We start from the raw sequence: 17,771 nt of genomic DNA on the forward strand, positions 1-17,771 counted from the left end.
ATAAAGACAGTGAGTCATAAAGAGTCATGAAAGTGAAAAGTGAAGTAATGCAGGCCAAGCCAAACCCAGGCAGCCTGACTCCAGAACCTATGGTCTAACTCACTATGCTATGTTACCAATGACAAATGAGGCCTCCAGATTTTTTTAAGTCTCCAAACTAGTGATAAACATCAATGTCCAAGAAACACTCAGTGTTGTTTCACAGAGTGCTAAACATTCAAAAGAATATATTCAGTGAGAAACTCACTCAACCATTTTACCACAAACCTATTATGTCTCCAGGTCACGAATGTCTTTTACTGTAAACGCTGATTCTTGAGGGAAAAAGAATTTCTCTTTAAACTCCTTTATGCATAATAACAATTTAGTTCTAATACAAAGGTTTAAATTTGAGATGAATAATCAATTAACCAATGTATACTACAATGTATCTCTTATAGGAGAGCACAAATATAAGGAATTATTCCTTCCTATGAGAAAATTAAGATCTAGTTGGTGAAACAACTAGACTTAAGTGTTACTAACACTTCAATACTTACGTGTTACTAAGTATTAACACTTATTAAAGACTTAAATACTAGTTCAGAGAAGTTACAGAGAAGTGAGACTGGAATAATGAAAGAAGGCTCTATAGAAAATAAAAGACTCTATCAGATCTTATGAGACACTAGGTGGGTCACCTATAGGCTTCACAGATGGTCAATCAAAAGAAATGTCACTGTAGTGATATTTTTCTACTCAAGATTATTAAGCAACAACAGATATGTGTATAATTATAGACAGGTTAGAATGCTAAGACAGTCCTACGAAATTTTCAGTAGCACCTGAAGGAATAGCCACTTTCTGTGAAAGACACGACTTTGATAGCTATGGTTTTATTGCTAGCTGCTTTTAGCAAAAGTCTCTTCTTTAAATGACTACCTCTACTCTTTAAATCAATCAATCAATAAGAACAAAAACTAAAATCTCTTTAAAAATGGTTAAGAGAAAGAAAATTAGCAAGCAAAAAATTATGAATGACATCGGAATGTTTCCTAAAAACAATATATATTACATCTTTTATTTTTCTGTTAGAATACATGGCTTTCATTAGTTTTTTCTCCCAAAATATCATCTTTTTGCTATAAGTAAAAGGTATACATCTAAAGAAAAAAATTCCAATTTCACTTCCTATGAATAAAACCCTGTATCATGTTCACCATTTCATAAACTACTCTGACACTAACAGTTATTTCCATATTCCTATTTGATATCAGAAAATGAAACAAAGCACTGAATCAATTTTAATACATTTGGTACAGCATGTTTCTGGCTGACTAACATATCCAACAATGATTTTCTCAAAGAGAGAATCTGGAAGGAGTTCATTTTTCCATGGTGACAACATTCAGTTTTAAATTATATCACCCAAGGAAGATTTCTCTCAATTAAATAAGCTCGCAGCATCCAACACAATATGGTGAGATCTGAAAAGAACACAATTTTTCTAGATATTTCAGGACTTGTATTCAGTGCATACTGCCTGGCTTAAAGAGAATGCAAACATATAAATTCAGGACTAAGGAACGTGTGTGTGCTATGGAGAGATGTGCTCACCCTGATGCAACAGGAAAGAACTTCCTGGTCTTGAAGCGACAAGGCAATTCAAGGTAATCTGGAAGAATAAGGCTTTGCACAGCCCTTAAAACAAGTGAAAATAATGGCCCCATAACATGATAAAGGTATAGCTAACGTCATTGGAAAACACACTAATTCAGCTTCTCCAGAAGCTAAAATCATCACAAACATTTGGGAAAAAACAAATCCCCACCTTCTCACAAAACTAAGGACAGCCAACCAGAATCTGAGAGGAGATCTCATTAAGGGCAATTAAATTCCTAAGGGATTGGATTCGTTTCCTGGGCTGTCATGACCACAGACAGAGGGGCTTAAATGGCAGACTGTATTGTCTCACAGTTCTGGAGGCTGGAAGCCTGACTTCAAGGTGTTGGCAGCGTTGGTTCCTTCTGAGGCTGTGAGGGAAGGACTGGTTCCAAGCCTCACTCTGGGTCTCGCAGACGGCCATCTTTATGCTCATGTGGCATTCGTCCTGTGTCTCAAAATTTCCCCTTTTTTATAAGGACATCAGTCATATTGGATCAGGGTCCACCTACTGTGTTTCCCCGAAAATAAGCCCCAGTTAAGATCTTCAGCCAGACAGATGCATTTACTCCATTATGACAGTGTTCCAGAAGATGATGGCATGACTGATTGAATACACGTAGATTGTTGTACATGAAAAAGTAAGACATCCCCTGAAAATACGCCCTAAAGGAGCAAAAATTAGTAAAATACCCGGTCTTATTTTTGGGGAAACACAGTAATAAATTCATGACCTCTATAAAGACCTAAACAAGGTCATATTCTGAGGTACTAGAGGTTAGGACATACACATATGAATTTCAGGGGAACCCAAGTCAGTCTAAGGAAATTAGACTGTACAAACTAACCTGTCCTGACCCCGAGATGCATATACTGTCACAGGTCCTTAAATTATGCACAATGCTATTCCTTGGCTGGCATACTATAACGAAAGATCTAAACAGCAAGCGTCAGGTGAAACATTTAAAAAGTAAATAATCATAAAGAGTGCCCGAAATGAAGCTGCAATGGCAATCACAATCAGTAGCTGATACTGGTATGTCTTACTGCCGGGGTTAGGGTAGTTTCAGTGAAATATAGAAGAAATAGAAACAACTTCTAAATAAATAATCAATCAAAAGGGCTTGGACGTCCAGGACCAACTGGACGATGGTATTAAAAGAAACAGGGGAATAAGGTTTCAGATCTTGGCTAGAGAGGGGGGAACAGAGAGTCTTACTCACAGGACTCACATGGAGAAATGTATTTGTGCTCCTGGGGCTCAGCACATACTTGATATTAAAACCTCCTAGGTAAAACGGTATTAACTCAGAGCTGAGGGCAGACTGTGGGGAAATGGGTTGGGGGAATGTACACACGTTGAACAGAAAACTGTCAAGGACATTTAGGCACTGGCTCTGCCATCTCTCCCATCTCTCTCCTTGCTAAGATGCTGCATTAATTCAAAACACAGGAGAGCTCAGCCTTTATAAAAACTCCTCTTAACCCTAGACTAGACTTCCTGTTATGCGGGGGTGAGGGGATGGGACACTAAATTTCCTACTTGTTTAAGGCCATGGTTTTTGAGTTTTGTTACATGTAAAGGTACAATGTTCCTAACTGCACATTCAAATGCACTACACCCCCGAAGTCTGTAAGAAAAATATCCCTGGCATACATGAAGTGGTAAGAGGAATAAGAAATTACCATAAAGGAAAAAGCTTAAGGCCCCTACAAGTGAGAGGAGCAACTTTGTTGGGAGTGATTACAGGATAGGGAAACAAACACTACCACCACCCTGTGGCCAGGCCCCTTCATACACTGGCAGAAGGCAACGAAAATCCATCATTGGTCAGTCAACAAGTGAAACATGAATTTGAGTTAGATGGGTTAGGTGGGCCGCTGCATAATGTGTGTATATTTAAGTTTTATACACATCCAACATATAAAAGCCAGTCCTGCCTAATTTACAAAAGAATTCAAGGAACTTATACCCCAAAGGAACACAGTGATATTTCCTTTCAGCATGGAAATGTGCTAGTTCTTACTTTCCGATTCCTTTGGTATTCTAGGTCCTCTTAATTTCTATACAAATTTTAAAATCAACTTGTAAATTTCTGCAGAAAAGCCTGCTGAAATTGTGACTAGAGCTGCATCAAATTCATGTATCAATTTGGGAAGCACTGAGCCCTCTAGTTTTGATGAAACATTACTGGCGCATAAGTACATTCTAAAGGCGGCCAGATGGCTCAGTTGGTTAGAGCGCACGCTCTGAACAACAGGTTGCCGGTTCGATTCCCACATGGACCAGTGAGCTGTGCCCTCCACAACTAGATTGAGGACAACTAGCTTCCGGAGGGGTGGCGGGATGGCTCAGTTGGTTGGTTAGAGCGCGAGCTCTCAACAACAAGGTTGCCAGTTCAATTCCTGCATGGGATGGTGGGCAGTGCCCCCTGCAACTAAAGATTGAAAACGGTGACTGGACTTGGAGCTGAGCTGCACCCTCCACAACTAGATTGAAGGACAATGACTTGGAGCTGATGGGCCCTGGGGAAACACACTGTTCCCTAATATTCCCCAATAAAATTAAAAATGAAAAAGTTCATTCTAAATCCAATGTTAATTCTTAAAGGGCTTCAAGGCCAAAGTAGTATGTTTGACTTTTTAATGAGATTTCACCACTCTTGTTTCAATGTATTTCACTCTTATTCAGTGTATACAAGTTATGTTGTACAAATCAATGTAACTTGGTCTTACAAGGTTAACCAGGCAAAATTAATACTTAACAAAAGAAATCAAATAGAAAATTAATTTTGTGGCTATCTCCTGAAAGGTTTTGAATTCTTCCTATCACTTTCCTGAGAGAATAACACTTTTCTGCTAGAAAACATAAAGTTTGTTCTCTCCTTAGAGAATGCTAACCTACTTGTTCACCAGCAAAGAAGAAGAAACACTATGAAGTATGTATAATGAAATGTCATATATATTACATTGGATATATAGCTAATAATGAATGAACACAGTCTTAGTTTTGAAAAACTACATGTATTTTGACTTTGTTAAGGTACATTAACACGTTTTCCATTAAAACAAATTATTTTCAGGTCATAGATACCAATTTTTCTTAAAAGCTTTTAATTCCCTTTAGCATATATGATATATTCCACTCATAAAAACTTGAAAAACTGACTGTATGATCCTAACTTGAATTTCTAAATAAAGGAAAGTATATGTTATTTTTAATATTGTTTTTATTAAATATTTAAATGAGTGTTAATTAATTCTTTAAAACCTAGAAATCTGGTTATGGTGTATTAATTGAGCAACCAGAATTTCTTGAACATCTACTGAAGAAAACTTCATTATAAGTAAACATGATCTGGAAGATGCTTTATATAATTCAGTCACTGGAATTTATGTAATAACCTGGATAATTTTAGAGCCTAATTAATTTACCTTAAACTAAGATACCCAGCCTCTGCCTTCTGTGGTACTTGTCACCTATAACCAAACCAATGGATGTCCAATGAATTACCTAAACTCCACATAATCCTCAATCATTACGCTATAGCCCTTGGGCTTTCCACACATTTTTTTCTCTCTTCATGCCTTTTTGTGTAATAAAGTTTTCTAGATCTATTTGAATCTATTCATGATGTGAATATATCACTATAACTTAGATAAAAAGAAGGAAGGAAAGAAAGAAGGAAAGAAGGAAGGTAGGAAGGAAGGAAGGAAGGAACAAAGAAGGAAGGAAGGACTTCCAGCACTGCTTCAGAAAGTGGCAAGAATGATGGGATAAGTGTGTTCAAAGCGAGGGGGAATATTTTGAGGGGAGTGAATGGCAATATGTCTTATACTGTAATAAATACTTTTTATTTAAACATTCATTGTATTTTTTGATCACACCTCGTATATGTTTGAAAATTTCTCTAATTGGTAAAGGGTATGTGGAAAAAATTTTATGTCCATCAATCAGGGATTAGTTAAATAAATTATGACAGAGCCATACAATGGAACGTTGCAGTATGAAATATGAAATAATGTCCAAGACATACAGTGGGAGAGAAAGGTGCAGTATAGTGTGTAAAATACACTACTGTTCTGGGTTTTAAAAGGGGGTTTTATATGTACACAGACACATACAATGGTTAGAATAATTCTTTAATGATACCAAATCCCAAAACAACAACAGCACCCCAATAGCAATGACTGTGAGACTAGATTGAGCAGGAATGCTAATTCTCAAGAGAAGTCCTCTGGTCTTAAGCTTTCTCCCCCACCTTTGAATATTTCATTATATTAAAAAGACAGTTTAATAAATAAAAGAATTAATAAAATGGCCCTGATTCACTAGATTCTTTTGTTTTAAATATGCACATACACACACAACATGAAGTTTTCAAAAAACATTTAACCTTAAGAATCCATCTTTCACCTATAATCTTTTCAGATGCTAGCTCCTCCAAGCTCTGAGTTCCCTGCCCCAAACCCCTAATCCTGCAACCGTCATTTCGCTACATTTTCTATGTGCCGGTGCACAACACTCATTACCTGTGTGTAGTTATTTGCTTAGCAATTCGTCCACTCCACTAAAATCTGTGTTCCTCCTCAAGGGTAAAACCGGACAGATCACCTATGTAAACCCACCACCTTTGTTATTTAATTATTCTCAAGCAAACCACAGTCCACTGGCTTACCAGCACCTAGAATGGTTGTTTTACGAGCGGTCAATATGTATTTACTGAATCTGAATGAAAGAACACAGAATAACAATTAGCATTTATTATGCTCTCACTGTGTGGCAAGCAAGATATTTCTGAGAAGAACTATCTCCTCTTTTTTGCTAAATCTAACTCCTCCTGGACCCTTTAAAGGATTTCTCTTAATTATCCTCTCACCATCTACCATGTTAATCTCTTTCTCCTAAATTAGCCTTTGTCCTTCAAACATGTTCACATCTCATTTTCGTTCAAAACCCCTTCGCCTGTTACTGGCCGCTGCTTGTAAATCTAGTATCAAGGTCTCCCTCTCTCATTCTCGCTCATCCCCTCTCCCACTCGCCTTCTCTCTCCCCGTCATTCTAATCACAATCAACATTTCCAGTTCCTTAGTACAAAAGGTCTCATGTAATATAGTCTCTATCCTCAAACAAAGCTAATCTAAGGACACTCAAGGTCTCCCTCTACAAGAAGAGGTCAGCGATTTCTCTAACATGACAATCCAAGGCAGAACTCGCCAGTATTGCGGAGAGAAAGAATGCCTTAGGAAAGAGGGGAGGAAAGAGGATGCTTTGCAACTAACGGGCTGTTGCTACTACCTATTCTTTCCAAATCCCACCAGCTTATTCACTGCTTACGGTCTTCTATAGCTGTCTGTTAGACACGGCTGATCACTTGGTCATCCTCAACCCTCCCTTTGGTTTTTCGTACAGCGTATTTTCCACAGTTATCTTCTTCGTATTTTTTCAACTTTCTTCTGCCTAGATATATGAAGGCCTAGGAAGCCCTAAGAAAAATGCAAGGGACAAGGAAGGATCTTTCATCCCTGTTTTTTATTAGATTTGGAATATTTTTCTCATTTGATTATTCTTTTACTAAAAAGACTAAGATGAAGGCTTTTCCCCTGTGACTCTCCCCAACTTTTTTTTTTAAAAGATTTTATTGGGGAATGGGAACAGGACTTTATTGGGGAACAGTGTGTAATTCCAGGCCTTTTTTTCCCAGTCAAGTTGTCCTTTCAATATTAGTTGTAGAGGGTGCAGTTCATATGGAGGGCGCAGCTCAGCTCCAGGTCATTGCCGTTTTCTAGTTGCAGGAGGCGCAGCCCACTATCCCTTGCGGGAGTCGAAATGGCAACCTTGCAGTTGAGAGGACAAATTCCAACCAACTGAGCTATTCGGGAGGCAGCTCAGCTCAAGGTGCCATGTTCAATCTTAGTTACAGGGGGCGCCGCCCACCATCCCTTGCGGGACTGGAAGAGTTAAACCAGCAACCTTGTGGTTGAAAGCCCACTGGCCCATGTGGGAATCGAACCGGTAGATTTCGGAGTTAGGAGCATGGAGCTCTAACCGCCTGAGCCACCGGACCGGCCCCCAACGTTTTATTATGGAAAAATTTAATTTTTTTTTTAAATTGATCTTTTTTCTTCTTTAAAGCTATCAATAACGTATGGAGTGATATCTGATAAGACCATCCCATTCTACCACATCCCATGAGATACTGGTATCCCATGTGATTTCTAAAAGCTATAAAACAGTTAAGATTATATATGAAAAATCTAGAATCAGATCAATGTTAGTTTCTCTACATTGCTTTTCTAACTCTCAAATGCAAAAGCAAGATATATTTCTATCCCAGGAACACAGGCATTTTCATAGGAGAGTCAGTTTCATCTTGGTCTGTGTACTTCCGGTGCCCCATGCAGGCCTCCTGAGATGTGCAGACAAAAACAAACTCAAATATTCTCTCATGGGAATGGCCATATATGAAAAACAGTGAGCCTACACTAGCCATCTACCGATGGGGAATATGAGAAGCAGGGATTACACATGAAATAGCTGCATGTACTCGCCACAGTAGCAATGAAAGAAGAAAGAACCATTTTTGAAGATTTCCTCAAATTCTCAGACAACATTCCAACATCATTTGTCAGGATTATATCATTTGTTCAAGTCAAATTCATAGTATGATGTAATGAAGGAAGTGATCATTAAGATTATGAATTTTTGTGCTTGTGCTTTTGCTACCATTTTATTGAAAACTTGGAAAAAAAATTGAATCAGATAATGAAGATCGTTTATTACAATGCAATGAGAGAGCTAGGTCATAAAATGTCTGAAGAAATTGCTGAACTGCTTCTTCAGGACAAAGGGTTTACTTCCAGAAGGAAATAAAGAGTTGGGAGGCACACAACCTTCTGAACACGAACCTTGTTATTAAATTGACAAGATTATACTTTCTTATTTGGGTGGGAAGAAATCTACTCCCAATGAACTTGACATTTTAGGACTGTTTTGTAAAAGGAAGTTCCAGTATTCAGTTTTAAAAGGACATGTGGAATGAGCAGATGGCAACTGAAGATACACTTATTTCTTATTGCTAAAACAGCCCTCATTGCATGGAAGTGAGGTTTTGAAGAACTATAGAGCTATCTGGTCAAAAATAAATCACAATTCTTAAAATGAATCATAGATTTTGAGGCACATGAGTCATGTTTAAAATTTCTGCAGCTGCCATTAGAATGTCTGAACTCTTCTACTTATGTTCTATCCATCAACAACCTGCCTCAGTTTCAAGAGTTACTGATTAAGCTAAAAGCAAACTATGCTCACTAAGCCCTTGCATTTTACGAAAAATAGATTCCCATGTGGTAGAACTAACTTCAACTTTATCCCCACCCACTTCTATTCTCACCTGCACCTCCAATCATTTCTACTTCTTTCCTTCACATTGCCATCATCATTTTAAATTGAGCACCGAAGTTTCTCGTTAGCCATAAATTAAACTACCCAGAAGAAGAAGCGAACATGCTTTCTCAAACTGGAAGTTGAATCATCACAATATTCTGGGGTTCGGTAAATTGTGCTGGCTGAGCGTGAAGATTTGAGAATCACACTGACGAGGCAAGATCCCAGCTTCCCCATTTCCTAGCTGTAAACCTTGAGGATTTGTGTCACCTCTTTCCCTGTCAAAATGTCCTCATTTGTAACATTCCCCTCCTCCTTCTACACAGACTACAGAAAAATGTTCTGCCAGTCACAAACTGCTCGTCAGGTCACCAATGGCCTCCCCATTGCTAAATCCAATGTCAAATCCTAATCCTCATCTTTGTTGACCTACCAGCAGCATTTGGCATAGGTCATACTTCCTCTTCCTCAAAACACTTCTTCACTTGGCCTCCAGATCTTCACACTTTCCTGCTACCTCTCTGCTTCAGTCTGTTTTCCCTATGTTTCCCTTTAAATGTTGGACTTCTTTCTCTAGCAACACGCCTTCCCTCCTTTCAATGATCACCAAGCCTCAGAGCTTTAAATACCATCTATAGATGTCAACAGGCACATCAACAATTCCCCAATGTATGGCTTGGGGCTCTCTTCTGAACTCCAAACTCACATATCCAACTTCCTATTCAGTAGCTCCATCTGGAGAGCTAATAAGCTTCACAAACTTGACATGTTCAAAAGTGAGTCTTCTTCCCCAAATCAGCTCTTCCCCACAGACTTTGTTGTTTCAGTTCATGGCAGCTCCATCTTTATAGCTCCACAGGCTAAAGTCCCAGAATCATCTTTGATTCTTCCCTCACACGTACATTCCATATTCCAATCCATCAGAAAACTCTACTGCCTATGCCTTCCCAGTAGATCCAGAACACAATGACTCCTCGATGTCTTCACTAAAACCTCCCGATTGCATCTCACCAGCATCTCACACCAATGGTAACACAACAGCCTCCTAACTGGTCTCCCTGTTTCCACCCTTGTTCCCTTACAGTCTCAACATGGCATGGAGAGTGATACTATTTAAACAAACGAATGGACGAAAAATCACACCGTGTCACACATCCACGCAGAAATTTCCTGTGGCTTCCTGTCCCACTAGGAGTGAAAGCCACACTGCACACAACTGCCTAACCAGTACGAACGAGGCTGTTGTGCTCTCCCTTGTTTACTCTCTCCATCTGCTCTGATTCTTGGTTTTCTTCAAAGACAGCGGGCAGATTCTCATTTCAGAACAATGTCCCTCAGACTTCTTCCAGGCACACTCCCTCAGCCAGTTCCGGTCTCTAACAAAATGTCTTCTTCTCAGTGAGGCCTTTCCTGACCATCGTAAACTGCAAAATCCACCATCCCAACAGTATTTTATTATATTCCTCCAGAGCACTTAACAATCATTGAACATACCAAATGTTTCACTTAGTTCTCATTTGTCTCTCCCACTAGAACATAAGCTTCATGAAGGTGATGATTTGTTTGTTTGTTTTTTTAAACTATATTCCCAGGGTCTAGGTTTCCTGCCACATAAGAGGCACCCAAATATTTGTTGAATAAATGAACAAAGCAATGCATGAAGTATGTTTGCCTTAGTTTAGAAAAAGTTGTACCCATCAGCAACTTAAAATACATCTTGATTTTACATACTTTGTTTTTCACAGAACTGCTTATCAACTTTCCTATAATCATGTCAATAATTAATATGTCTCCTAAATCAAATTCCTATTAACCCACTAATTGTTTCTCCCCAACTAAAGGTTGTGCCTACATTCCAGCCTCTTTTATTGTATATGTGACCCATACACAGCAAGACATTGCTTAGGACTTATGAAACAAATTAGCTGACATGGTTTACTTTAATCACTATACACTCACTAAGCCTGTCAATGAATCATAAAACTGTTTCTTAAACTAAGTAAAGTGATATTTTATTAGTGTGAACTTGTGAACTTTTTACTCCCACTAATGGTGGTTTTTGTTTGTATTTGAATTCTTTTTTGTTGTTGTTGTTGTTTTTTTGTTTTTTAAAGAGAGCCCTTAAGGAAGACAGCCAAATAAATAACTTGAATGTGAGAACAGGTGACTGGCATACTCTGTTATCACAGACACATACTAGCTGCAAACATTCAGAGAGAAATATTTACGTGCTAAACACTAGCAAAGTATCGTGAATGAGCTGGAAAGTTGATAAACTACAATTGCTAAGCTGAATGAGAGACAGTGGTTAAAAAGTCATATATTTCCAGTAATTCTCTATTCCAAAAAAGAGATTTAGCACTTCAGAGATTTTCTCTGCCCTGAACTGACCAGTGCCCTAACATTTTATTGGTCCATCATTTCATAACTCCCACTAACCCAAAACCACAGTGAAGAAAAAAAATAAACTACATGTTCATTAAACATCACCAGCACATTTTGGAAAAGATGCCTAATTTTACTTAAAATATTTAGTATTTTATGAATATAGTATATATGCTCTTTGATAGAAAAGAAAAATTCAACTTGGACAAGGATTTTCTGAATGCAGTTATCATGTAGGACTTCTCCTTCCAACAAAATCTTTGTGTGCTAATCTATAATACAAAGTAGTTACAAGTGTCAGATACAAATCAAGACAAATGGACCACATACATAGAGTTCAATTTCTAAGTGAACATCACTATCATAGTAGGAACATAAGGCATCCAGTTATTGATGACAGGATTTCACTAAGGCATACATAAGCTCTCACGAGTGGCATTCATATATATTAAGATTACTAACTCTTCATAAAGTACAATGAAATGGACAAAATGGAAATGGAACTTATAAACCTCACTGACCCCATACTCTAATCATCAAGTTTATCTATCCCAACAAATAGTGTCACAGAGAAATGTAACAGATAAACCCAGGAATAAAGGCAGCACCTAGTTCCAGACCTAATTCTACAAGTTCTATATATATACATATATATATATATATATATATGTATATATATATATATATATATATATATATATAAATGAGTAGTATTTTCTTCTATCAAAGATTTCTTTCTGCTCAGTCATAAATGGAAGACCATTCCATGCTCTTGGATAGGATGACCTAACATCATAAAGATGTCAATTCTCCTTAAAATAAATCTGTAAATTCAATACATCCTAAATCAAAATTCTAGTTGTGCTGTTTTCAGAAATTCTAGCTCTAAAATACATAGAAAAGAGTAAAAATTCACAAATAGCCAAACCAATTTTGAAAACGGGTAAATAGAGAACTTGTCCTACCAATATTTAACATCACTTGCCATGTGGGAAATGCAAATTATGACCACAATGAGCTATCACTACACATATATTAGAACAGTTAAATTTTTTAAAAAATAGTGATAATACTAAATGCTGACAAGGATGCAAAGAAACTCCACCTCTCATACACTGCTGGTGGAAGTGTAAAATCGTGCAGCCACTCTAGAAAGTAGTTTGGCAGTTTCTTCAAAAACTAAACATGCACTTATCATAGTACCCAGTAATCACATTCCTAGGCATTTATTTTAGAAAATGTGAAAATTTATATCTACACAAAAAAAGTACAGGAGTCGTCATAGAAGCTCTATTGGTAATAGCCAAAAACTGGGAACTGGCCCTATGTTCAGGTGAATGTACTGTGGTACATATACGGCATGGAATATACTCAACTTATGCAACAATTTGGATGAAACTCAAAATTTGTCTTATCCAACAATTTGGATGAATCTCAATCTCAAAAAGTCACATGATGTATAATTTCGTTTACATAACATTCTTATAATAAAATTATAGAAATGGAAAATTGATTAGTGACCAGAGGTTAGGGATAGTAGGGGCTCAAGGGAGACGGATGTGACCAGAAAGAGGCAGCAGGAAGGAGAGCTCCGTGGTGATGGAACAGTTCTGTACGGCGCAGAACTATATACAGGCATTTTGTATCAATGTCAGTTTCTTGGCTTTGCTAGTGTGTTGTAGTTGTATAAAATGTCATCATCGAGGGAAACTGGGTGAAGAGATATAAAATGTAAACATGGAGGGAAACCAGACCTCTCTCTGTACTATTTTTTGAACTTCCCGTGAATCTACAATTATTTCAAAATAAAGCTAAAAAAAAAATAAATAGGAAGAATTATTCATGTAGGGGGAAAGAAAACAAAGCCATAGTATCGGAGCACGAGCAAATAAACCAAAGGAACAGGATAGTATTCAGCGTATACATGAGAATATACAAGTGTGACACCACTAATCTGTGGGGAAAGGAGCGAAGGATGCTGGGAAAACTGGCACACTACATGGAAAATAAAACTGGATCTCTTCCTTGTGATATATAGTCACGTGCGGCTTAACAACACGGATGTGTTCTGAAAAATGCATCTTGCGGACCCTGAGAAAGAACAGTACCTACCAAGAAGTGCTCCTGCCTACCTAGTGGCTAGCTGGACTCCAATTAAGAAAAGGAAAAAAAACAGAGCCTAGAAGCCATTTCTAAACAGAGTCCTCTCACACAAGCCGCACTTCGGGGAGAGAAGCTCGTACCGAACTGCCGGCCTGAACTGTGTTCCTGCTTTCCCAGCCAGCCCTTATAAAGGAGTTCCTGGAATTGTATTTCAACCAATAGAACTGATTTTCCCTAGCCAATCAGAGCTGTGCAGCTATATCCTCATTGGCATCTGCAATGACCAATCAGAGTAGCTCCATCATGACCAATCAGGACAGCGCTTTTTGGACCAATCAAGTTGCAAGGACTTGGAGTCCTCATTCTTATGAGGACAGACCAATCAGGGACCAGGCATAGAGACCTCTCTCTTTATAAGTCAGCTCCCCTCTGGCTCAGAGAATGCACTTTCCCTTTCCACCAAAGACTGAAGACTGTGTTTCCATAGCGGGACCTGAAACACCAAATAAGTCTTGCTGGAGTGGAGCAGAACCATCTTGCTCCAGGGCAGCCTCACAGCCATACAGTTCCATAGCCATGAAGCTTCATAACTGAGTTATAACGAATATTGAGCTGTTCCCCAGCTATGCTGTTCTAAGCCGTGCTGTATCACAATTGATCTGTTTGCACTGAATAAACTTTCCTTTTCCACCACACCCATGGGGATTCCTGCTGGTCTTGAATTGGCGCCAAAAACCATCTGTGGACAGTCCTAAGGTGATTTCATCATGTGTAAACATCATACAGTGCATTTACACAAACTTCTAGCCTACTACACACCTAGGCTATATGGTATATTGCTGTGTGGGTGAGGAAAAATAATTTCCCTCCATCCTTCTGGTTCTTGGCTGAGACACCCCTGTAATAAAAGACAGATTAGCAGAAAACCAAGCAAAAGTTTAATAACACATATACCTCCTGTATACATGGAAGAGACCCATGAAAACTGAGTAACCCGCCAAAATGGCTGAAGCCACCACCTAAAATACCACCTTCAGTTTTCTCTTCAGAAGAGAAAAGATGGTGAAAGTGGGGAGTCAGTTATGGAAGGTTACCAGGAAAACAACAGTAAATAACGGTAAGGCTGTTATGCAGGTTTAATAACATTATCTTCTGCATTAATAAGAGTTTCTGGAGAAAAGGTCATGCCCCTCTTCCAGGAAGAGAGAAACCCTTACAAATGTAAACATCTTTTACAAAAGGTAACTTCTCCTTGGTTTTCAGAATTTCTTCTGTGTCTGTTTCTTAAAATTAACCATCCTAAAATAATACATGCCAAACAGACATGTTTTGAGGTGACAAATTCTGTTCCCCCACAGCTCCTAGGCTACAAACCTACACAACATGTTACTGTACTGAATACTGTAGGCAATTATAACTCAATGGTAAGTATTTATGTAATGCCTTGAGCTGTGACATATGATGGCTATGATATCATTAGGCAATAGGAATTTTTCAGCTGCATAATCTTATGGGACCACCCATAGATACACGGTCCATTGACCGAAACATCATTTCACAGAGCATGACTGTAAAAAGATAGATGTATTGAAGACCTAAAAATTTAAAGGATAACTATGAAGTTAGTACATACAATAGGAGAGAAATTTTGTAACACAGAGATGGGGAAAGAGTTCCTAAACAAAACACAAACCATAATGCAAAAAAATTTTAATTTGATGATATCACAATTGAAGATTTCTGTTCAATGAAGGACATCATGAAAAAAGTTATAAATAAATGACAGAATAGGAAGGGATGTATTTATAAAATTTAAAGGACTAATACCTAGGAAATAGAAGGAACTGCCGAACAACAAGAAAAGGACTGAAACTTTGAACTAAAAATGGGGCAAGGGATAAGCTGGCAATTTTTAAAAAGGGAAAACACAAAAAGATAAAAAAAAATGCACATGAAGAAATGTTCACTCTCATTAGGCATAGTGAAATGCAATTTAAAATGAGTTTTCACTTTGTTATCTTGTAGTCTGGTTGGGATATAAGGTTATAGAAACGCTCATGAACTGCCTGCAGGAGTGTAGACCATTACAGCTTGTTCTGGAACACAATCGGGCAGTCCTTCGATAAAACATGTATATGAATACCCTATGATCCAGAAATCACATTCCTGGATGTGGGGACAGAGCCCCAGGGAGCAGTTTCCAGGCTCTCGGCCTCATGTGGAGAGGTGCTGGCTCGGGTAGTAGATGGCGGTCAGCTGTGGCTAATTGCTGTAACCATTGAGCCACTGGCCACTAATATAACTGCAGCGGCTACGTTGGGGAGTCAAAGAGAGTGGAGGAGAGTGGAGGAGAGTCGGTCGGTTGGCAGCAAAGCGGACAGCAGGTCACACGTCGTGTGAACCCAGCCTCCAGTGAGACCATAGTGGTATGACTCCCCTACCTATGGCTCCGTGGGTGTTCCTTTTTGGCCTAGCCATATCCTGCGTTCTTATGTGGGGAGCGGGAGCAGAGACGTCGCAGGCCACCCCACACGACACTGGATCTAAATCCTAAAGAAAGCATCATAGAGGTCTGAAAGGTATGTTTATCATAGCACTGTCATAATGGTACGAAAATGGAGGTAATATGGGTATCCATAAATAGAGTAGACATAAAATGTAGTAGATATACGTTCTGAAACACTGTGCAGGAGTTAGAAGCAATAGACTGAGACACAAATAGATCTTTAAAACAACAGTAGGGAGAGAAAAAATTGTTCATGAGATATATAGCAAGATATCTCTATAAATTAAAAATGTGGGCACCCAAAACAATATACAATTAATAACACATACAAAGAGAAGGATACACATCACACATGTTAGAATGGTTGTTTATGGATTGATGGGTAAGGGAACTGAGAGGGAATTGGAAATAAAAAACAATGAATGAAAACAAAGAACAAAAACAGGACAGCCCAATGATGATCATTGAATTGAGATTAACTCCATCCTCTGCACCTGACGCCCAAATAAACTTTAAGGACTCACACGTAACACAGAGCACATCACTAAAGTTAAATGTCATCCAACCTTTCCCTTGACAAAGGCAAAAAACCAGCTCACTACTTTTAAAGTTTTCAGTGCTGAGCCTATTACATAGATAAACTACCCCATTTCCTTTGTTTCAAAACAGAACTTATATCTAAGATAAAAATAAAAGGAAATTGTAAGACACAGGCTCATTATGTCAAAATTTAAGCTCCTACAGTAATACTCAAATAAGACAAAGCCCACTCCCTTTGATTAATTATCAAGACCTTTTAAAACCTAGCTACAGGTGGCAACAAGAAATAATAAAGTTCTACTCTAGTTTTGCTATTAAGTAGGGTTCTGGAGCATTTAAAAAATAAAAATAGACATTTAAACAAATGAATTTCTCTATCATAATCACTAACTGAAATTAACAAGGCATTTACTATCTATTTATATTGTTTCATTTTCCCAATTTGAAATAACTATGACCTGTTATTTTGGATGAAATCAAGGCAGTTTTTGATTCTTTGTACTAATAAAGGCATTTCAACACATTATTTCTACTTTTTAACTGTGCTCCACTCCCTCCTGTCACAAGCTGCTTATATAAAGCAAGAAAATTTGTGCGTGGGTAACAAAATTTCAAAAACTCAGTCAATTTCTCATACAACCGGTGATTCTTCCCATTTTGTCCATAAAGTCCTACGCAATAAACGTCTGAAAGAGTCGTAGCTTGTCTTTCTTGGCTGGTGGCAAATGTTACTGTGAAAGCAAGCTGTAGCTCTCACTGAATCCTAACACCAAGAGCATCAACACTACCACCGCCGTCTTCCGGGCAACTGTAGCTGCCATTGTTTCAAACCCTAACAATCAGCAAATTCTGCCTAGCACCTGAGAAACTGACATAGCAAGTGAGTCAAAACATAAAACGCAATTTCTGAATCAAAGATAGGGTAGCGTTGACTCCCAGCATGTGGCTCCAGAACGCTGGGTTCCATTAGTGAGCTGGAGTAGCAGATGTCCTCTTACACCAAGGCCAGAGCAAGGGGATGAGAATGGGGCAGGTGGCATTGCAAGGTGAAGTGCGAACAGACGGCTCGATACCTCCGGCCACGGCAAACTAAAGAGGAGTACCAACAGGTCAGGAGAGACCGTGTGGACCCCAAAAGCAAGCACATTACCAGAAAACAGTCAAGAAGCACCCACCCATCATCACTAACCAGCTCACCCTGTTTCCATT

The 17,771-nt window shown here is 38.5% G+C and overlaps 1 protein-coding gene across 2 annotated transcripts in view; it reads right to left on the bottom strand.

The window, feature by feature from the left end:
* WDR7 (WD repeat domain 7) overlaps nucleotides 1–17,771 on the bottom strand; it is a 301,626-nt gene that overhangs the window by 283,265 nt on the left and 590 nt on the right. The window lies entirely within an intron of this gene.

Source organism: Rhinolophus hipposideros (assembly GCF_964194185.1).
Source record: "Rhinolophus hipposideros genome assembly, chromosome: 17".
Taxonomy (NCBI): domain Eukaryota; kingdom Metazoa; phylum Chordata; class Mammalia; order Chiroptera; family Rhinolophidae; genus Rhinolophus; species Rhinolophus hipposideros.